We start from the raw sequence: 22,476 nt of genomic DNA on the forward strand, positions 1-22,476 counted from the left end.
TCCTCGAGGGGGAGGGGGATTCAAAGGGGGAGGAAGAGGGGATCTCTGGGGTCCAGATCTGGGACCCCCCCCATGGGTAGGGAGACCCCCACCCACCGCTGCAAGGCCCTAGTATTTATTTATTTATTTATTTATTTATTTAATATCCCGCCTATCTAGCCAGAGGAGGGCTTCATCATCCACTGGGTGGGTGGAGTTTCCTTCCCTGCGAGGAGACCCTCCCCTTCCCCCCTGAATCCTGCCAGCAACCGCCCCGGTGGGTGGGGAGAGAGGAACGTGGGAGAAAGTAACTTGCCTCCCATCTCTTCGCCCCCCCCCCCCGCGTGCCTCCCTCTCATGACGTGGGATGCCCCCCTCCCTCCCTCCCTTAAAGTCCTAGGTGGGGCTGGGGAGGAAAATGGGGGGCGGTGCTGGGGGGGGCAGGAGGGAGGAGGCCCCATCCCTGGCAACATGAGGGAAAAGGGGGTTGGCTGAGTGAAAGGGAGGAAGGGGAGAAAAAACGTCTGTCGGACCTCTTGCTCTTTTGCGCGCGCGCGCACACACACACACACACACAGAGAGAGAGAGAGAGAGAGAGAGAGGGATCTTTCTGGAGCGGAGGCTGAAAGGGAGATCCATCTCCCCAGGAATGGTCTTTTCTTCGAAGTTGTTCTCCCCCCCCCCCAAAAAACGCTTCAGGAATTTGGTTCCTGAAGGCGCTATCGAGGGCCGTCGGCTCTGCAAAAGACCTGCCCCCTCACTCCTCCTCCCAGGGGATTCGCCCTCCTGCCTCCAGTTCCTGGCTCTCCGTGGGGTGGAGCAGAAAAGGGGCTTTGGAAAGAGGCCGCAAGAGGCTCTGGTCCTTCCACACGGAGGGCAGGAGGAAGGAAGGACCAGAAAAGGCAGCCCAGCCTCTCCTTCTGGGGCGTCTCTTTCTCCTGGCGGGTCTTTTGTGGAGTGAATGGCTCTGAAGGGTCCGTTCCAGGCCAAGTGACCACAAAACGCTTTCGTTTACTGCAGGGGCAACTGACACCAAGACCACCCCCACCCTCAGTGGCCGCCGTTCTCAACCCCGTGAGGTGACAAGAAGTAACAACTGGTCCCCTGAGAACAGAGGTCCACCACATCACACGGGCTCTGGTGATTTCTAGATGCTGATTTTGTTTACCATTTTTAGTGTAGCTTTGGTTTGATTCTCTTTAAGGTTTGTAGACTTGCTGTTTTCAGGAACGTTCAAATCTTGTGTTTTAAAGATTTACATTAGCTGCATTGTGACCTTTTTCTAAGGAGAAAGGTGGGGTAAAATATTTCAAATAAATAGTGGGAGAAATACCATCTTGTATGCTGGTGCTTTCATCGCAGGTGTCCGCAGGAAGCATGGTTCCTGTTGCTCTCTGGTTCCCTGATGTTGCCCCCCTTCCTCCCTGGGTTGGTGGAGGTTTTATCTCGGAGCCCGGCATGAGATCTTCCTTCCTTCCTTCCTTCCTTCCTTCCTTCCTTCCTTCCTTCCTTCCTTCCTTCCTTCCTTCCTTCCTTCCTTCCTTCCTTCCTTCCTTCCTACCTACCTACCTACCTACCTACCTACCTACCTACCTACCTACCTACCTACCTACCTACCTCCCTCCCTCCCTACCTACCTACCTACCTACCTACCTACCTACCTACCTACCTACCTACCTACCTATCTATCTATCTATCTATCTATCTATCTATCTATCTATCTATCTATCTATCTATCTATCTATCTATCTATCTATCTATCTATCTATCTATCTATCTATCTATCTATCTATCTATCTATCTATCTATCAATAGAAACATGAGGAAGGCACATCCCGGAATGAAATGTTTTTGATTTGCTTTATCCGTAAAGCCTCCCGGATGATCTTTTCTGTTTTTCTTTTCTCCTAGGAAGGGGCGAGACTGAACAAAAACCAAAAACAAAGAACCACATTCCAGATCCCTCCATCGTTTGCAAGGTCAGTGAGATTTCAAGAGGAGGCTGAAGTAGCCCTGCCCCACGCACACTCTCTAGTGTCTCAGTTTCCCTGACCCAGCAGGGATTTGAATCCAGGTCTCCTGGTTTCCCGTCTGGTACTCCATCCATGACACCACAGTTCTTCTTTGAACATGTGCCCAGCGGTGATTTTGGGGGTGCGGTTTTCTTTTTATCTTATTTAGGTGTATTTTTAAAATAAAATCTCAGTCCTGCTCACCCCAACCCCATGCTCACCAAGGGCAGGTCCTCTTGACAAGAGGCAAAACTTGGTCATCCTGATTTGGGGTGTGTGTGTGTGGGGGGGGGGTTCCCCTTCAAGGCTCCCTCCTCCTTCCCCCTGAACAGACAAGCCAGACTGGGGGGGGGGGGTTTGCTTTGCACTGTCAACTTTTGCTTAAAACCCTTAGGATAGTCGATCAACAGGGAACCTCAGTTCTGTCCCGACCTTCTCCTTCGATGGGAGGATAAAAGGGACGGTAGACGGAGGCTGAATGGGGGTTCAGCCCCCATTCAGGATGGGGGGGGTCTTCCGACTGGGTGCCCCTGAGGTCTGTGATTTGCAGGGTTCCCAACACTCGCTAGGCGTCCTTCTGGACCCAACGCTGTCAATGTTGAACCAGGTGGTGCCGGCGGTCCGATCTGCTCACTTCCCTCTCAGACGAATTGCCCAGCTGGGTCCCTGCCTGGACGCCCTGTGGCTCCCCGGATGGGTCCACACACAGAGAGTCTCTAAAGAAGCCAGAAAGGTTGACTAAAGAGCTTTCAACTCAGCTAAGTGTAAAAAAAAAGTGCAAGAAAAAAAAAGACCCAAAGGACTATTGCCCTGTCAGTCTGACATCAATTCCTGGAAAGAGTCTAGAATTGATCATTAAGCAGACAGTTTGCATTTACTTAGAAAGCAATGCTGTCATTACTAGAAGTCAACACGGGTTTTTCAAAAAACAAGTCATGCCAGACTAATTCAATCTCCTTTTTTAATAGAGTTACAGGGCTGGTGGATGAAGGGAATGCTGTGGATGTAGGATATCTTGAGTTCATTTTTTTTTTAAAAAAATATTTATTTTCCAAATCAAATGCAAAAATACAAAATACTTACCAACAATCTAAAACCCAGTGCACCCCCATGCCCACGGGACCTTTTGGAGTAATTCTTTTATTACTTTCCTTTCACTAATTCACATTCAAGAAATCTACCCCAAATAGCATTAAAAATATTCAAACTTATTTCCCCTCTTTTCACCTTAATTTCAGTAGTCAATTTGTCATTTAACGAAATGTCCCTACTTCATTATACCAATCTTCTACTTTGAGATCATGTTTGTCTTTCCCGTGTCTAGCTATTAATAATTTAGCACTTGTCATAAAATTATAAATCAATTCCTTTGAGTAATAATCAAGCTCTAATTTATCAAAAATTAACAACTAAACAATTTTTGAGTTAAGGTCAATCTCTTTTCCAAATATATCATATATTTCCTTAAAAATCAATTTTCAAAATTTCTCAATCTATTTACACTCCCAACCACATATGATAATATGTGCCAATTTCTTCATCACATTTCCAAGAGGCCTTAGAATATTCTGAATTTTTTCTGTTCAATTTCACTGGAGTAATGTACCACCTTAAACTAATTTTTTAAAAAATCTCCTTTATTTTTACGGACATTAATCTTAAAACTCTCGTCTTCCAGATTTTTTTTCCAATCTTCTATTCTGATTTCTGTCTTTAAATTATGTTCCCAAATTGATATCAATCCTTCTATTTCATTCTCTTTCTCCTCCTGATCCAAAATTAGGTTATCAATTTTACTTAGTACTGCCTTCCTCAAACCATCCTTCTCCATGTCTTCATGTGATGATAGAAATTGTTCATACTTAGTACATTCTCTACATTTGCCAATAATCCTCAACCATTCTTTAGTCCATCTGCCTAATTGGATATAATTGTACCATGACAGTTTATTAGTTTCAAGTTTAGCTATAATCTGATCCTTTGAGCTCATTTTAATCATCCAGCCCTTCAATCTGGCAATTTTTTATCCTTAAACAAATCAACAAATCCCTTCAAGTTTACTGGGAAATTTTCTATTCCAGTCACTAATTTTATTGGTGAAGTAAAAGGACAAAATTCTTTTGCATAGAAAAATTGTTTCAAAATGAGTGTTATTGTAGGAAATTGTCTCATAAAAAGCATAGCCCTAAAAGCTTACCAGACTCAAAAACAAAAGTAGTGTTCAACTCTAAACCAACACAGTCTTAAAAGAATTTAGCGACATGTACACACTCCTTATTTTTCGCTCCAAAGGTTTATGAAGAAAAACTCCATCTTCAAAAGGAAGAAATGCATTTAAAAAGTAGTTTTATATACCGGCGACATGGAGGTTTATTTCTTAGCTGCTCATCCCTCCCGAGCGGAAGTGACGTCCTAGCATATCTTGATTTCAGTAAGGCCTTCGACAAGGTTCCTCACAATATTCTTGCAAAGAAGCTGGTACAGTGTGGGACGGACAGTGCTACTGTTAGGTGGATTTGTAATTGGTGGACTGACCAAACCCAAAGGGTGACCACAAACGGCTCCCCTTCGTCCTTGAAAGAGGTGACTTGTGGGGTGCCACAGGTTTCTGTTCTGGGTCCCATGTTATTCAACATATTTAGCAATTCCTTGGATGAAGGAATAGAGAGTATGCCGATTAAATTTGCAGATGATACCAAATTGGCAGGGGTTGCTAATTCCCCAGAGGACAGGATTAAAATTCAGAATGACCTTGACAGATTAGAGTTATGGACCAAAACTAACAAAATGAATTTCGACAGGGAGAAATGTAAGGTCCTACAGCAAGGCAGAAAAAATGATCTGCACAGATCTAGGATCTAGGATGGAAGACACCTGGCTAGAAAAACAGGACCCGTGAAAAGGATCCAGGAGTCTTGGTAAAGCGCAAGCCGAACATGAGTCAGCATTGTGATGCGGCTGCCAAGAAAGCCGATGCGATTCTTCATTGCATACATAGGTGTATATTGACTAGATCAAGGGAAGTGATAGTACCACTCTATTCTGCTTTGGTCAGACCTCACCTGGAGTCTTGTGTCCAGTTCTGGGCACCTCAATTCCAAAAGGATGTTGACAACCTGGAACGTGTCCAGAGGAGGGCGACCAAAATGGATAAAGGTCTGGAAGCCATGTCGTACGACGAGCAGTTTAGGAAGCCGGGAATGCTTAGCCTTACAAAAAGAAGGTTGAGAGAGGAAATGATAGCTGTGTTTAAATATTTGAAAGGGTGTCATGTTGAAGAGGAGACAGGTTTATTTTCCAGGGCTCCAGAGACTAGGACGCGGAGCAATGGTTTCAAACTACAGGAAAAAATATTCCATCTGAATATTAGGAAGAACTCCCTGACAATCAGAGCTGTCCGGCCGTGGAAGAGGCTGCCTCGAAGGGTGGTGGAGTCTCCTTCTTTGGAGGTTTTTAAGCAGAGGCTGGATGGTCATCTGTCGGGAGTAATTTGATGGATGTTCCTGCATGGCAGGGGGTCAGACTGGATGGCCTCCGTGTTCTCTTCCAACTCTATGTCTCTAAGAATACAGTAATTCTCTTTAGGTGGGGCTTCCCTTGAGGTGGACACCAGGAGATGCAAGAGGGGCAGGGCCTCCTCAGTCCACCAATCTCCCCCTCCAGTCGTCTCCTCTGGGGAGGCGATTCCATAGCCCCGTGTGGGTGATGGTTCTTCCGTTCTACATTTTCTTTTTTCCTTTGCTATTTGCATCCACGCTTCCCTTCCATCCTGTACTCTCCCATTTGCCACAGTAGAAAAGTTTTCTGGCTGAGTGATCATTCCTTCACCTTTCTACCTCTTCTCTTTATATAATCATCCTCTCCCAGATATAAATCCATGCTTTCTCCATCCAGAAACCTTCCCACCCTTCTAGCAATACCTTACTCTCTTCACCTCCACCGTACCGGCCTCCACTTCTCTCTAACTCTCTGCTCCTGGTCCTTCTTATTTCTGGTCTCCTTCCTTCTCTCTTCCCTTCACATCCTACGTGGGGGGGATGGCGTTTCCCCTTTTCTCTTTTGGCCCATTTCCTCTTTTTGCTGGCTGGACGCTCCTCGCGGATACAATGGAATCGTGGATCAAGACTCCACACTCACTTTGTGTCCAAGACACATCTAACACACTCTGTCAATCAGTCCCGATCCCAGCCACCAAGGCATTACTTAACAGTCCACTCTTCTTACCTTGTTCCGTGCACGGAGTTCCCTGGTTGTTAGATTTGTGCCCAACAAAATTTCCCTATCTCCTTCACCGTGGTGGAGACAGCATGGTCACTATTCCCTAGCAACTCAGTAACATTCCTGTCCCTAACCAGGTCCTGGGTCACCTGTCCTCCATTGGGATCCATGAGAAATTTGTTTGTTTGTTTGTTTGTTTGATTTATATCCCGCCCATCTGGTATATTCTACCACTCTGGGAGGCTACCAACAAACATATATTCATTAAATAATACAAAGCCATTGACATATCCATAATAAAAACGGTGCAAAATATAATAAATGATAGATAGCAAAAGGAGAAAGAATTAAGTGCTGGCAGGAGGGAAGGCCTGGATGTACATCCATGTTTTTAGTTGGGTTTTAAATATACCCAGCATAGGGGCCTCACAAATCTCCGGAGGAAGGTTGTTCCAGAGGCGAGGAGCCACAGCCGAGAAGGCCCGGTTTTGTGTCTTTTCCTTCCATGCCTCCCTCGGTATCAGGCTCCTCGACCTCACCTCCTGGCTCGCGTGGGTGATCCGGGTAGATCTTGGTGGGAGCACGCGTTCCGCCAAGTATTGAGGTCCCAAACCATTTAGGGCTTTAGGTAAGGGTTAGGACTTTGAAGTCAACGTGGAAACGGATGGGCAGCCAGTGCAGCATGGCCAGAATAGGAGAAATGTGCTGGTGTTTTCTCACTCCAGTAAGGAGTCTGGCTGCTGCATTCTGCACCACTTGAAGTTTTCGCATCAACCTCAAAGGCAGCCCCACGTAGAGTGCATTACAGTGGTCTAATTTTGACATTACGAGCACATGCACCAAGGTAATGAGCGCCCCCGTGTCAAGGTAGGGCCGCAGCCGGGCTATCCACCAAAGGTGGGAAAAGGCAGTATGGACTACCGATGCCACCTGTGTTTCCATGGTAAGCGCCGGGTCCAAATGCACACCCAAGCTGCGGACCCCGCTCTTTGCAGACAGGGCCACCCCCCCAAACGAGAGAGAGAGAGAGTCGCCCAGGCCACCAGCTGTGGGGGCCCCCACCCTCAGAACTTCCATCTTGTCCGGGTTCAGCCTCAGCCCATTTTCCTGTATCCATTGCAGTACGGTCCCCAGGCAGCACTGAAGGGACAGGACAGCATCACCTGCAGTTGGTGAAAAGGAGATGTAGAGCTGGGTGTCATCCGCATACTGATGACACAATGCTCCACACCCCCTGATGACCCCACCCAGCGGCCTCATGTAGATGTTAAACAGCATTGGGGAAATAATCAACCCCTGTGGAACCCCGCAATTGGAACTCCACGGGGCTGAAACACTCTCCCCAAGCTGTGCTCTCTGGGGCTGGTCCTCCAAGAAGGAACGGAGCCAGGCAAGTGCCGAGCCACCAATTCCCAACTTGGAGAGCCTCCCCAGGAGGATATCGTGGTCGACGATATCAAAGGCCACCGAGATGTCGAGGAGGACCAGCAGAGACATTTTGCCACTGTTGGCCTCCCTCAACAGGTCATCGTACAGGGCAACCAATGCAGTTTCTGTACCGTGGCGTGGCCTGAAGCCTGACTGAAATGGGTCCGGGGTATCTGTTTCCTCCAAGAGAGCCTGAAGTTGGTCTGCCACCACCCTCTCGACCACTTTGCTCATGAAAGAAACATTGGCGATGGGCCTGTAATTGCCAATTTCGTCCACTGCTAAGTTCAGTTTCTTTCTTATGGGCCTAATGAGTGTCTCCTTGAGGGCAGATGGAAACCTGCCCTCAAGGAAAGACCCATTTATTATTGCAGTGGCCCATTCTGTTGTTATCGGCCTGGTTGCTTTGATTAGCTAGGCCAGGCAAGGGTCCAAGGAGGAGGTGGTGGCTCGACAGAGGTCAAGCACCTTGGCTACAGAATCAGGCGTGACAGGCTGCAAGGTGTTGAAAGTTACCGGGCAAGACGGAGCGCTGGACATCTCTGCTCAACTCATTGTATTTAAAAAAGGAGAGAGCTCCCGGCGGATGGCCTCCACTTTAGATTTTAAAAAGCCTGCAAACTGGTCAGGTGAGAAACTAGGGGGAGGCCTATAACCTGGACCCGTTCCGGATAGGTCGCGCACTATACGGAATAACTCTGCCTGCTGGTTGGACACTTCGCTTATCCGCTTAGCGAATAATGATCGACATGCAGCCTCTACCTTATTCAGGTAAAGGTTAGTTGCGACCTTAACAGCTATCCAGTTATGGTCCATCGGGTTCTTCCTCCATCTACGCTCTAGCCTTCTCCTTATTCGCTTAATCACTCGAAGCTCCTGGTTGAACCAGGGCGCCGGGTGGGTTCTGCGCCGGAGAGGGCATTTGGGTGCGATCGTGTCTATGGCCCTGACAGGAGCGCTTGCCAGGTCAGGCATAACACCTCTCATGACATCCTGGAATCCAACCGGATCCAGGAGCCTTCGAGGACGGACCATGACAATAGGTCCCTGCTTCCTGCAATGGGGGAGAGCCACTGTGAAGTTACATTTTACCAGATGGTGATCTGACCATGGCAAGGGGACCAACACGAGGTCAGTCACCATCAGACCACACTCGCTCCAATTGGTGGAAAAAAACAGGTCCAGCGTATGGCCACCCACGTGGGTGGGGCCCTTGACATGTTGGAACATGTTCAAGGAAGCCATGGTTTCCAAGAACTCAAGAGCTGGCCCAGAGGCCTCTGCCCCTGCATGCAGGAAGGGAAGTGGCTGGGTTGCAGAGAGCGCGGTAGCCCAGCAAAATCCCAATACCATCCCTGGCCCCAGCTGACACGTGGAGTGCCTCTAGACCCGGCTTTACCACCGAGGAGCACCTAGTAACCTGTAAGCTGGATTTATAAACAATGGCTACTCCCCTCCGCCCCTCCAGTCTACCCTGGTGCTGGACGGCATAACCGGGTAGAGAGATGAGAGCCAGGGGAGGACCCCCTCCCCGCCAATCCACGTCTCGGTTATGTATGCCAGGTCTGCATCCTCCTCCAGGATAAAGTCGTGGATCACCTGGGTTTTGTTGGATACAGACCTGGCATTCAACAGTACCAGATTTAGAGTGGAAGGTTGGCTGGACTGGCTACCTCGATACTGGGGGTTGGTCACAGTCTCAGAACAATGAACAGCCTTCAAGCATCTGTTCATTGTTCTTCTGACACAAGTAGGGACTGTGCCAACACCATATCTCCCTCTGCCCATGACCACAGGGATGTTAAAAGGACCCTCACTGGGCAAGCAAGCCTCCCACTCCATGCCAGATAAAAAGAAAAAGAAAAAAATAAATAAAATAGAAAAGCAGAATCCTAAATAATACCACAATTTAACAAAGTGCAAAGACAAATACAATATGGTTCAAAATTATACAGTGTGATAATTAAAAATCCCGAATAGAAAAAATAGTATTTTTTAAATTGCATTTTTAATTATTTTTTAAACTACAAACACATATCTAACATACATTACAAACACCCCAAACCCTCCCCCCCTTTGAGGACAGGGATCCAGACCTCATTACTTTCCCACTTTCCCAAAACTCCAGAGAGCATTGAAGAAGAAAAAACTAAATAAGAAAACAAAGCCCATCAATCATTTTGCCCTATCTTCAAGTTCGACCTTGGGCCCAAGCATGTATTAAGTTCCAACTTTGTTTTTCATGGTCTCTTGGTTGATCTGGTAGCGCTTCTGATAGTGTGTCCAGTTCTATAATGTCCAGCATCTTCTTCAGGAGCTCCTCCATTGTAGGTACATCTTCACTTTTCCATTTTTGGGCCCAGAGTAACCTAGCTGCTATCAATATATGCATCAAACAATATTTAATTTTCTTGTCAGTAGTTTCTGGCACAATGTTTAATAATGCTATTTCAGGTTTAAGGTTTAATTTCTTTTGAATAATTTCTTTTATCATTTCCCACAACTGTAACCAATAGCCCCTAGCTTTTTCACATGACCACCCCATATGATAATAAGTCCCCACCTTTTTTTTACATTTCCAACAGATATTGCTGCTACCTTCTGACATTTTTGCCAATTTTATAGGAGTATAATGCCATCTGTAAAACATTTTGAGGGTATTTTCTCTTAGATTTACTGGCTTAATCATTTTATAACAGTCTTTCCACATCATCGTCCAGTGATCAATGTCAATGTTATAACCGAAATCCCGTGCCCATTTTACCATTGTCTCCGAATACAAAAAATAGTATTAAGTTTTTTAAAAAGTACCCAAGAAGTTACCGCCTCATCTAGTCCAAGTCTGTCCTCCTCCGCCTCGCAGCCTTGTCCTTTTAGGTTTTACCGGTCTTAGTGTTTTTATTATTTCAGAGGTTGTTAATATAGATGTTAATGGCAAGGGAAATGTCGGAGTGAGGATGTTACGAGTTGCATTACAGTGATGAGCGTGGGCAGCGTCAAAAGCAATAAAGTCCAGGCAAACAAGTTCTCAGTCCCTGGCTTTCCCTTTTCCCTTCCTCGAAAGGGAGGTAAGGGTTCTTTGTGACCAGACCGGGAAGGGCAGAGTGAACAGTCCGATCCAGGAAAGGAGGCTGCTGTCAGGAAGACCAACATGGCGGCCGCCTGGCAAGTCGGCTCTCTCCTCCCCACAGCCGCCCAGGGTCTTCCCCCCGCCGTCTCACCACCGGTGCCTGGGATGGTCCACCTCTCCACCACAGCAACACGAGGCACACGGAGCTCCTGGGCAACACAGCCACCTCCTTTAGCTACAGGAAACCCAGCAGTCCTGGCTCCAGCCTCAGCCATGCAGTCAAGACAGAGCTCGTCAGGAAGAGGCGGGCGCCGAGTCATGAGGCTCCAGGTCTTCTCCCCTCCAAGGCAGCCGCCGATGTCAGCCTGGGTCGGAGAGCCCATTCCCCCGCAGCGCTCAAACGCCACCTCCTGCGGGCTGGCGAGGGCTTCCGAGCCTCCGAGCTCTGCTGACAAGCCGGAAGGCTCCAATCGAGCCCCAGCTCCGGCCCCGCGTTAGAGCTCTGGCTCCAGCCCCACAACCCCGTGCTCAGTCAGTCATCAGGGAGGCGAGGAGGAGGAGGACCAAGAAAAGAAGGGGGGGGGGAAGAAGGAAAGGGGAGAAAAAGGAAAGAAAAAACAAAATAGTGAGGAAAATCCAAGAGGCAAGCCGTTGCGGCGGAGAGAAGCGCTAGCTGCCCACCTCTGGCGCCATCTTGGGGGAAAAGGTTCTACAGCGATCTGCTCCAAGATGTAGTCATTTAGCATGTCAAGAAACCCGGTCTCTCTTTCTTGACCCGAGCATACCTTGGCCCAGTCGATGTGAGGATAATTGAAGTTCCCAATGTTTACGATCTTGTGCCTTTGGGACACCTCCCTGATTTCTATCCACTTATCAAATTTTCCTGCTCAAGTTTTTCCCAACATTTTCCCCTCAAGTTTTTGATCTGGAGGATGATGGCAAGCCCTCCAACCCACTATCACATTGTTCCTTGGGGCTGGCAGTTTAACCCACAGTGATTCTATGATGGAGTCAGATCCGCCGTCCATCTCCATTCCTGTTGGATTCTACCCCTTCTTTGACCTAGATGGCAACCCCACCTCCCACACGCCCCTCCCTGTCCCTCCTCTAGAGTTTATCGTCTTGGATTGTGGTATCCCACTGGTTCTCCGAATCCCACCAGGTTTCTGTTATGGCCATTCTATCAATCTTATATCTACCCTCCAAATAGAAGTTAAGTAAATAAAAAAGTTATATAAATAGCATGCACCAGTTCTCTCATCTTTGCTCAGACGCTTTGGAGATTTGCATAAAAGCACCTGCGTACGGGGTCCCCCAAGAAGGGTGGCTTGTTTGCTTCTCCTTCCAGTGGACCAACAATCCCATCCCATCATGCTCCCAGGCCTAATTCCTACACTGTCATCACTTTGCTTTATTCTGTCCTCCCCATCCTCATTCCACAAGGATGAGGAGTCCCGAAATGAACGCCTCTCAGCTCCTGTCTGCTTTCCCCTGGGATTCAGTTTAAACGCTGCTCTGCCACCTTTTAAAAGTTACGCGAGAGCAGTTCAGTTCCATGTTCAATCAAGTGAAGCCCGTCCCTCTTATACAAGCCCGGCTTGTCCCAAAACATTAATGAGTGCCAAATGAATCTGAACTCCTCTCCTTGACACCACCGTCTCATTCACGCATTCAGACCCCTGAGCTCGCGGAACAGGTACCACTTCCGAGAGCGCTACCTTTGAGGTCCTGGCTCTGAGCTCCCTCCCTAACCACCTAAATTTGGCTTCCAGGACCTCGTGGCTACATTTCCCGGAGTTGTTGGTAGCGACATATGTAATGATCTCGTGTCTGTAAAGAGACAATGATCCTGATCAGGGAGTCTGTCTGGGAACAAAAACTACTACCTTGATTCCCTGAGGTTAGTCCTATAAGCTTCAGAAGTGTGTAATGTGTGCCACATAGACGAGCCTGGTCCACACGTTGAGACCCCTAGCTGGCCCTGTGTGTGGAACAGATAGAGCAGTTCTGAGAACACTGCCTTTCAGGTACAGTAATAACTTGGTTTATGTACGCCTCAGTTTACGTAATTTCTGATTTATGAATGGAAATCAGTTCAAAATAATGCTTCTGTCTACGTTTCTTTTCCCCCGTTTCTTTCACTTTGTGAAGGAAGTTTCCGTGCACCTGGAGGTTTGTAGCGCTGCCACCATCGCTATGGCCACCCGCATTGCGGTTTATACATTTTTCGCATGACATGACGTCCTGGAGGGCACATTGATTTCATAAACCAAGGTACTACTGTAATATGCAGCATTTAGAATTTGTAATATTTAATTTAGCTGGGGTCAAATACCTTCTGAATGTCAGTGTTTAAATTTTTGCTTTTATTCTCACAGATGTGGTTTATCAAATTCCTTCTCCTCCACCCTTTCTTGTGCATTGGTTTAGGTATCTAACTCTGGAGCCAGAGTTTGGGAGTTCACTTCCCTTCTAGCTCTGCAGTTCTAAGATTCTATTAACTCAGTACCTATTTCCCTGGCCATCTCTGCTTCCTGTCCTGTTTCCAGAAATGCCTCATGATTCTCTACCCGTAATAACATTTTATAAATTCTACATCCCAGCCCTTTTGTGCACCTGTCTTTTCTCCCTCTGAATAATAATCTTTGCAGACTTTTGACAGTTCCCAGCATTGACCACTAACTGCTCTTTACTCATTCTTGAGTCCAGTGATCTAGCTGCATTCATCCACTTTTACGCTTCCTTTCTAACACTATCCTTCCCCCCTTGTTATTCATTTTTGCTAAACAATCCTTAAATTCAAATATTTGTTTCCTCTTTAATCAACTTTGAGAAATTCCTTTCTAAGTTCCTGGAAACTTAAGTACAATCAAATTTATTGCGGTCAAAGACCCAGTAAAACTAAACAAAGTATACAAAGATATGGTACACATTTTTAAAAGGACATGCTCCAATAAATTGGGAACATTTACATTAAAACTGAATCCTTACTATGTGACCGTTGATTAGCTCATCACCCTTAGAATCTCTTCTTAAGACTTAAAAGGGCTTTATGAGTTTTACAGACTGCTGCCAAGAAACTGGCACACTGCTTTGTGGGTTGGATCCCAGAAGCAGCAGCTTGGCCCTTTCTGTATCTGTTTCGTTTCGTTTAGTCGTTTAGTCGTGTCCGACTCTTTGTGACCCCATGGACCAGAGCACGCCAGGCCCTCCTGTCTTCCACTGCCTCCCGGAGTTGGGTCAGATTCATGTTGGTTGCTTCGGTGACATTGTCCAGCCATCTCATACTCGGTCGTCCCCTTCTCCTCTTGCCTTCACACTTTCCCAACATCAAGGTCTTTTCCAGGGAGTCCTCTCTTCTCATCAGATGGCCAAAGTACTGGAGCCGAGCTGCAGGATCTGTCCTTCCAGGGAGCACTCAGGGTTGATTTCCTTTAGAATTGATAGGTTTGTTCTCCTTGCAGTCCAGGGGACTCTCAAGAGCCTCCTCCAGCACCACAATTCAAAGGCATCAATTTTTCGGTGGTCAGCTTTCTTTATGGTCCAGCTCTCACTTCCATACATCACTACAAGTAAAACCATAGCTTTGACTATTCGGACTTTTGTTGGCAATGTGATGTCTCTGCTTTTTAAGATGCTGTCAAGGTTTGTCATTGCTTTCCTCCCAAGAAGAAGGCGTCTTTTAATTTCGTGGCTGCTGTCTCCATCTGCAGTGATCATGGAGCCCAAGAAGGTAAAATCTGTCACTGCCTCCATATCTTCCCCTTCTATTTGCCAGGACGTGATGGGGCCAGTGGCCATGATCTTAGTTTTTTTGATGTTGAGTTTCAGACCGTTTTTTGCACTCTCCTCTTTCACCCTCATTACAAGGTTCTTTAGTTCCTCCTCACTTTCTGCCATCAGAGTGGTATCATCTGCATATCGGAGGTTATTGATATTTCTTCCGGCAATCTTGATTCCAGCTTGGGATTCCTCCAGTCCAGCCTTTCGCATGATGTATTCTGCATATAAGTTAAATAAGCAGGGAGACAATATACAATCTTGTCGTACTCCTTTCCCAATTTTGAACCAATCAGTTGTTCCATATCCAGTTCTAACTGTTGCTTCCTGTCCCACATATAGGTTTCTCAGGAGATGGATAAGGTGGTCAGGCACGCCCATTTCTTTAAGGACTTGCCATAGTTTGCTGTGGTCCACACAGTCAAAGGCTTTTGCATAATCAATGAAGCAGAAGTAGATATTTTTCTGGAACTCTCTGGCTTTCTCCATAATCCAGCGCATGTTAGCAATTTGGTCTCGAGTTCCTCTGCCCCTTCGGAATCCCGCTTGTACTTCTGGGAGTTCTCGGTCCACATATTGCTGAAGCCTACCTTGGAGGATTTTGAGCATAACCTTGCTAGCGTGTGAAATGAGTGCAATTGTGCGGTAGTTGGAGCATTCTTTCGCACTTCCCTTCTTTGGTATTGGGATGTAGACTGATCTTTTCCAGTCCTATGGCCACTGTTGAGTTTTCCAAACTTGCTGGCATATTGAATGTAGCACCTTAACAGCATCATCTTTTAAGATTTTAAATAGTTCAGCTGGAATGCCATCACCTCCACTGGCCTTGTTGTTAGCCAGGCTTTCTAAGGCCCACTTGACTTCACTCTCCAGGATGTCTGGCTCTAGGTCAGCAACTACATTCTCTGGGTTGTCCGGGATATCCAAATCTTTCTGATATAATTCCTCTGTGTATTCTTGCCACCTCTTCTTGATGTCTTCTGCTTCTGTGAGGTCGTTCCATTTTTGTCCTTTATCATGTCCATCCTTGCACAAAAGGTTCCTCTGATATCTCCAATTTTCCTGAACAGATCTCTGGTTTTTCCTTTTCTGTTATTTTCCTCTATTTCTTTGCATTGTTCATTTAAGAAGGCTCTCTTGTCTCTCCTCACTATTCTTTGGAAGTCTGCATTCAATTTTCTGTAACTTTCCCTATCTCCCCTGCATTTTGTTTCCCTTCTCCTCTCTGCTATTTGTAAGGCTTCCTTGGACAGCCACTTTGCTTTCTTGCATTTCCTTTTCTTTGGGATGGTTTTTGTTGCTGCCTCCTGTACAATGTTACGAGCCTCTGTCCAAAGTTTTTCAGGCACTCTGTCCACCAAATCGAGTTCCTTAAATCTGTTCTTCACTTCCACTGTGTATTCATAAGGGATTTGATTTAGATTATACCTGAGTAGCCCGGTGGTTTTTCCTACTCTCTTCAGTTTAAGCTTGAATTTTGCTATGAGAAGCTGATGATCAGAGCCCCAATCAGCTCCAGGTCTTGTTTTTGCTGACTGTATAGAGCTTCTCCATCTTTGGCTGCAGAGAATATAATCAATCTGATTTCGATATTGCCCATCTGGTGATTTCCACGTGTAGAGTCGCCTCTTGTGTTGTTGGAAGAGAGTGTTTATGATGACCAGCTTGTTCTCTTGACAAAACTCTATTAGCCTTTGCCCTGCTTCATTTTGAACTCCAAGGCCAAACTTCCCTGTTGTTCCTTTTATCTCTTGACTCCCTACTTTGGCATTCCAGTCCCCTAGAATGAGAAGAACATCTTTCTTTGGGGTCAGTTCTAGAAGGTGTTGTAAATCTTCAAAAAATTGTTCAATTTCAGTCTCCTCAGCAATGGAGGTTGGTGCATAAACTTGGATTATTGTGATATTGAAAGGTCTGCCTTGGATTCGTATTGACATCATTCTATCATTTTTGAGATTGTATCCCATTACAGCTTTACCCACTCTTTTGTGGACTATGAGGGCTACTCCATTCTTTCTACGGGATTCGTGCCCACAATAGTAGACATGGTAATCATCTGATTTGAATTCACCCATTCCTGTCCATTTTAGTTCACTGACGCCCAGGATGTCAATGTTTATTCTTGCCATCTCCTGTTTGACCACCTCCAGCTTCCCAAGGTTCATAGATCTTACATTCCAGGTTCCTATGCAATATTTTTCTTTGCAGTATCGGACTTTCCTTTCACTTCCAGGCACGTCCACAGCTGAGCGTCCTTTCGGCTTTGGCCCAACCACTTCATTAGCTCTGGGGCTACTTGTACTTGTTCTCCGCTCTTCCTCAGTAGCATGTTGGACGCCTTCCGACCTGAGGGGCCCATCTTCCAGCGTCATATCTTTTAGCCTTTTGTTTCTGATCATGGGGCGTTCTTGGCAAAGATACTGGAGTGGAATTGCCGGTTCCTACTCCAGGTGGATTGCATTTAGTCGGAACTCTCCACTATGACCTGTCCCTCTTGGGTGGCCCTGCACGGCATAGCCCATAGCTTCTCTGAATTGCTCAAGCCCCTTCACCACGACAAGGCAGCAATCCATGTATCTGTAGGGCCCAACATTTTCCCGGTTAGGGGTGAAATATATTTCTCCCGTATGCCCTTCTACTGTGGGCACTGGGACAGAACGTGCTCTGTTGACTCAACCTCCCCCGAGCCACACGGCATACCCGTTCTGAAAGGGGTGTCCTTTTAAAATGGCCTTCAAGCATGGCTGAGGGGAGCACTCACCATCTGGCTAGGAAGAAGGCTGTCCTGTGGTGTGGGATTTCTAAGCATGAGAGGTATGTGGCTTGCTCAGCTGCCTACTTATCCTCTACTGCTAAGAAGTTGGGGCACTGATTAATATCGCTCTGTATGTGTGTGTGTGTGTGTCCCATGCTCTTTGTCTTGGGTCAGTTTTTGTGTGGTTTATGTCCATAACCAGAACAGCCTCTGGGGAAAATCCCAGGTGTCTCAGCTTTTCTTGTGCCATCTTAGTCCAGGAAGATTGGAAGTTGTCACGTAGGATCAAGGATGCTGAATCTGATGTTGGCGGGATTGAGTTTGAGCTAGAGGTTAATAGAGGAAAGAGGTGGAGCAAAAGAGAGATGCCACACCCACCTTGAGGCTCCCAACAGACATCCCGGAAAAATGGCCCGGCTCAGAGGCAGAAACCTCTGCCTGAGCAGGCAGCTCTCCCTCCCCCCCACCCCACCCCACTTTCAGAGATTACAACCTCAGTGTTAATTAATTGTTCATCAGGCTCCGGCTGCCCATCAGTCCCTTCAGCATGTTTTGAAGGCAAGGAACTCAACTTCTCCAGCTCAGCAATTTTCCTGTTTTTAAACATTCTGTGCAGCCTAAGCAATCGGGCTAAGCAAACATACCTGTTTCTTTCTTCAGGATTTAGGAATTCTCATTGGTAGCCCCCTTTTCTCCTGGTCAGAGGGCCTCAGGCCGCCCAGAATGTTAAAAACAATCGTATGGGTTTTAAAAGGCAAATGGGCCGAAGTGTGTGGAAGTGCTGGTTTAAAAAATAGGAGAAAACAGCTTCTCCCGTGCGACATGGCGGTCCTGGCAAAAGAGCCGAAGAGCAGATGGGTGTTGGAGAAATCTGCTTTCCCGAGGTTGACCTCCCTTTCCTTCATTCAGCCTAAACAGGCAGCGACTCGGGTTCAGCAATGAATGACGGCGGCTTCCCTTGAGCTACAGAAATCATCCTGTCAGAATGCAGAACGAACAACTCTGGTGACCTGGAAGGGTATCTCTTCACCAGAATAGCCTCGTTCTCTCATTTCTCCCCCCAAAATGTGCTAGCTGGTTGCAGAAAGAGTCGCCACCCGAAACGCACCGACTCTCACAGGGACTGAAGCTTGGCAGACCCCGAGGGAGGTTGAAAGAACTCCCCCCCGACACAAAATGGCTTGTTTCAAAGAGCCTTTCCTGACACGTCTCGCCCGCCCGGTTCCTCATATGTCCTGTCATGATCTCAACTCCTTCCCCCCCCAGGCTGGACACTGCCTGCCCCCCCCCGGACACTGATCCTCTCCACCCACCGCCTGGGATCGGGGCCCCAGAGGCCCTGCCCTCCCTCCTTGGCCCTGCCTTGTTTGTGCGTTTGTTGGAGGAGACCCAGAAGAAGGGAAAGGCCAGCCTTGACCGAAGGGAAGGTGTGTGTCTGTATGTGTGAGTTTGGGGGTCAGATTTGCCATCTGGGTTCCTTTCCACTGTTTTTGGAAATGACCCCCCCTCTGTCTCTGCTTCCCCCACCCCACATACAGCTTATGCCACGTCCCGTTCTTCCCTCCCTCCTCGCCCCCCCCACGTTTCCGATGGGGGGAAGATCCTCGGAGCCCCATAGAGGTGGGGGGGAGAGGGAGGCAGGGGGGGGCGACCTCCGGGGGGGCTTCCGCTTCCTGTTAGAGCAGCGCCTCTTCCGCCTTCATAGTTCTAGGTTCCTCTCTCTTCCCCCCCGCTTTCTCCCCCCCAAGAATGGAGAGAGACAGAGAGAGAGAGAAGGAGGCAGAGGGTCATGAGGGGCCAGCGACCTCTTCACCCCCCCCAATTTGTGCATACCTGAGGCCAAGAAGGAGAGACAGGGTGGGTATCGTCGCTGAGGGAGGGGGGGCAGGGACTTCCGAGGGGGGGGGATTGTGAGGCGCCTCTCCTCTTTTCTCTCTCCAGTGCCCCCCCACCTTCCTTCCTTCCTTCCGGGCTTCCCTCCAACCGCCGGCCTTGAGGGGGGGAGGGGAGGAGAAAAAGGGCGGGAAGGAAGAGAAAGCCCCAAAGGGCGCAGGCGCGCCAGGGACCAACCGTCCTCTGGTGGGGGGGGAAGAAGGGGCGGGGCCTGGAAGGGGGGTTGGTCACTATTTCCCCCGCTCAGGAGGGGATACTGAGGCGAGCAGGGGTGGAGGGGTGGTTCTCCCTTCCCTTCCCTTCCCTTTGAAGGCTCTCCCCGTTTGGAGCCTCCTCTGAGGGGATTCGCCGGAGGTTGTTTTGGTGAACGTAGAGCGTAGAACTAACAACACAACAAATATATATATATATATATATATATATATATATAGAGAGAGAGAGAGAGAGAGAGAGAGAGAGAGAGAGAGAAGCGGGATATTCTCTTCCCTTTACATTCCTTTCTGACTGGGAAAAGTTCCACAGGAACTTTGTTTGAAAACAAAGGAGACCACCACCACCGTCTCTTTCCCTAGAACAGTGGTCAGGGAACAGGGGTAAATTACCCCAAATAGAGTAAAAATGAAAATCCTGGGGGTAATGAGGATGCGACCATAACCCCCTTCGCTCCTCTTCTGCCTGGAGGGGGTGTAAGCAGCCCCTTATCTCCAAAGAGATTTATGGGGGTGCCGGAGACTGGGATGAGTCCGAAATCCAGACAAACCTCTGACTGCTGAGCAGAGCCACTTAGGTCTCAGCAAGGTCCTGTCTAAACTTCTTCCTCAAAAGCCAATCCCCTTTATTAAGAAAGCAACACACACAGACAAATCCATGAGTTATACTCAGAATAATCTGGCTCTAAATCTTTGGTAGTAAACACACATGGCCAATTAGACATTCAGCTAGTCTGTACAAGAACCAATGCATGCAGATCAAATCATTACTGCTTTATTGAAAAGAATTGCTTTAGTAAAGGTTTCAGTTGATGGTAAAATAGTTCAGTAGGTACATTTTCATATCAAGACAAACGGAATACTCCCCTCCCTACTCCAGCTGGAAAAATAAAGAAATAGAATTATGCTAACTAATAAAAAGCATAACACAGTCCATCTCACGTGTCTTGGGTCTTCACAGGCTGATGCTAGATGAAATCCAGTTGACTTGTATCAGTCCATGGTAGGAAAAATAGTCCATAGCAAAGCTACAAAGCATTATAGGAAAAAGCACGTGTCTGGCCTTTCTCAGTCCAACTCCATCTTTTTTCTTCTCCCTCTCAACTTCCTTCTTCTTCCCAGAATTCTTCATAAGGAACACCCCCTCCTGGGTCTTGTTGTCCCGCCTAACTTTCTCATGGAGCTTCAGTTGTTATCATACTTTGTGGCAGAATTATTTTGACTACGAAAGTCTCTGCTCTCTACTCATCTTAGCAACGAGATAATCAGAGAGCGAAGCTTCTCTGAAACAGCATGAAAAACTTTCCTACTACAGAACAAACTTTAAATCAAGATGGATGCTATTGGGACAATCTTAGGACTACATATCCCATTCTAATACACATAAAAACACAAATCATCACAGGGGGGTCCCCGGTTTCCCCCTTCCCACCCCCTTCTCCAGCCCAGCTGCAACCAAGCCACGGCAGATGGCGGCCGGCGACGGGCCCTGTAGGAGTCTGTTGGGCGCCAGCGGCAGCGCTTGCCCGGTTGCGTGGCTTCCTTCGGCAGTGCCTCCGCGCCGGCCAGGCCTGGTGGAGCCTCTTCCCCTCCATGCGGCAGCTGTCGCAGCGCTTCGATGGCAAGGCCTGCGGGAGCCCTGACGCCGAGGCCCAACACGGCCACCGCGGCGAGCAGCTGCCAGAGCCAGTGCGAGAGCGGGAGGTGGCCCCGGAGGGCGAGCCACCTGCTGCTCTTCAACGTCCGCCCAGGAGCCACCCGCGGGCGGAGAAGGGGAGCCGCCCCCATGGGGCCAAGGACTGAGCGCGGCCCCGCCAGGCGGCAGCAACGGAGGCCTGGGCGTGGGTGGCGAGGCTTCAGCGGCGGTGCTTGACTGGCCGCGCGTGACCGAGATCCTTCCTTTCAAATCAAGGGGGTAATGTCGGCATATATACATTTTTTAGGGGGTAAAAGGTGAAAAAGTTCCCTGACCCCTGCCCTAGAATGACCAAGGTCTTAATTAAGCTCATTACTCCTCAAACCTTCTCTCACACTTTCTTCCAGGCTCAGAGGACAGAAGCTCTCCTCAAAAGGGACGTGTTTTTGGAAGGAGGAAAGGGGGATTTCTTCCATTCTTTCCTCTTGAGAGAATTTTTTAAATTCCCCCCGTGAGGGAGGCTCTTCTTCCCTCAGGATTATCTCATAAATCTGAGCAAAAGTTCAGCTTCTATGTCTTTGAATTCAATTTTTCCCCACTGGGGCTCCTTGGTCTCTGTGGCAATTTCTTCCAGCCCTCCTTAGGGTATCCTACGGAGCTCACTTTCCAGCTTTTAGATTTCTTTAAAGCGGGCTTTGTGACTTCTTGGTGTCCGCGTGTGGTGGACACCTGGGCAGGCCTTCCATGCCACCCTGTTTAGACACCCACCGTGCCTCACGTGGAAAGCCAGAGGAGTCTTGGAAAGAGAGCTGGATTCTGGCACAGAAAAAATGGCTCCTGGTTGTGTGTTTTTCCGCTTGCTTTCCTCCCTGCAGTCAGGTGGGAGAAGAGCTCAGAGGCGGTTTTTGTGTGTAATTATTCATTCTTTGCATTCATGCCATTCTTCCAGGTGGTCCTTGAATCCCACCCCATCCCAAGGCTCACCTGCTCACCCACCAAGGAGATACAGGATCAAAATGGCATTACACCAACATGCAGGCCTTTAGGGTTGCCACTTGTGTGCCTCACTCGGCTTCCAGTCCACGGGTGATCTTACACTCTACTCAGGGGTTGTGGACATAATGCTTCCACATCCCACCCTCCATGTCCTCCCAAATCAATTACAGGTGTGGCCAACTTGGCTTCTCGCCCAATGGGGGGGTGAAGAGGTCGCCGGCCCCTCATGACCCCCTGCCCCCTTCTCTCTCTCTCTCCATTTTTTCCCCGTTCCCTCAGCAGGGATCTGGGAGAGGCAACCCATTTAATCAGCACTGGGGCCCTCCTATAGTGGAACAGACTGGGATTTTCTCTCCTGTATTGGAGGTGTGTAAAGAGAGGAGCTATTGCTTCTACCCAGGGATGACTTGGGGTGGATTTGTCACCTTTCGATTAGGCATCCTTCAGTCTCGAGAGACTACAGTAACGTGCTCTGTATGGAGGACTTGGAACAGCATCTA

At 48.0% G+C, this 22,476-nt stretch overlaps 1 long non-coding RNA gene across 1 annotated transcript in view; it reads left to right on the plus strand.

The window, feature by feature from the left end:
• LOC144585031 (uncharacterized) overlaps positions 1-22,476 on the plus strand; it is a 31,473-nt gene that overhangs the window by 2,208 nt on the left and 6,789 nt on the right. Inside the window, exons 2-3 of the long non-coding RNA XR_013539531.1 lie at positions 1,000-1,119; positions 1,891-1,958. This is a non-coding gene — a long non-coding RNA (uncharacterized LOC144585031). The remainder of the gene's footprint in view (positions 1-999; positions 1,120-1,890; positions 1,959-22,476) is intronic.

This window comes from Pogona vitticeps, chromosome W, assembly GCF_051106095.1.
Source record: "Pogona vitticeps strain Pit_001003342236 chromosome W, PviZW2.1, whole genome shotgun sequence".
Lineage (NCBI taxonomy): Eukaryota > Metazoa > Chordata > Lepidosauria > Squamata > Agamidae > Pogona > Pogona vitticeps.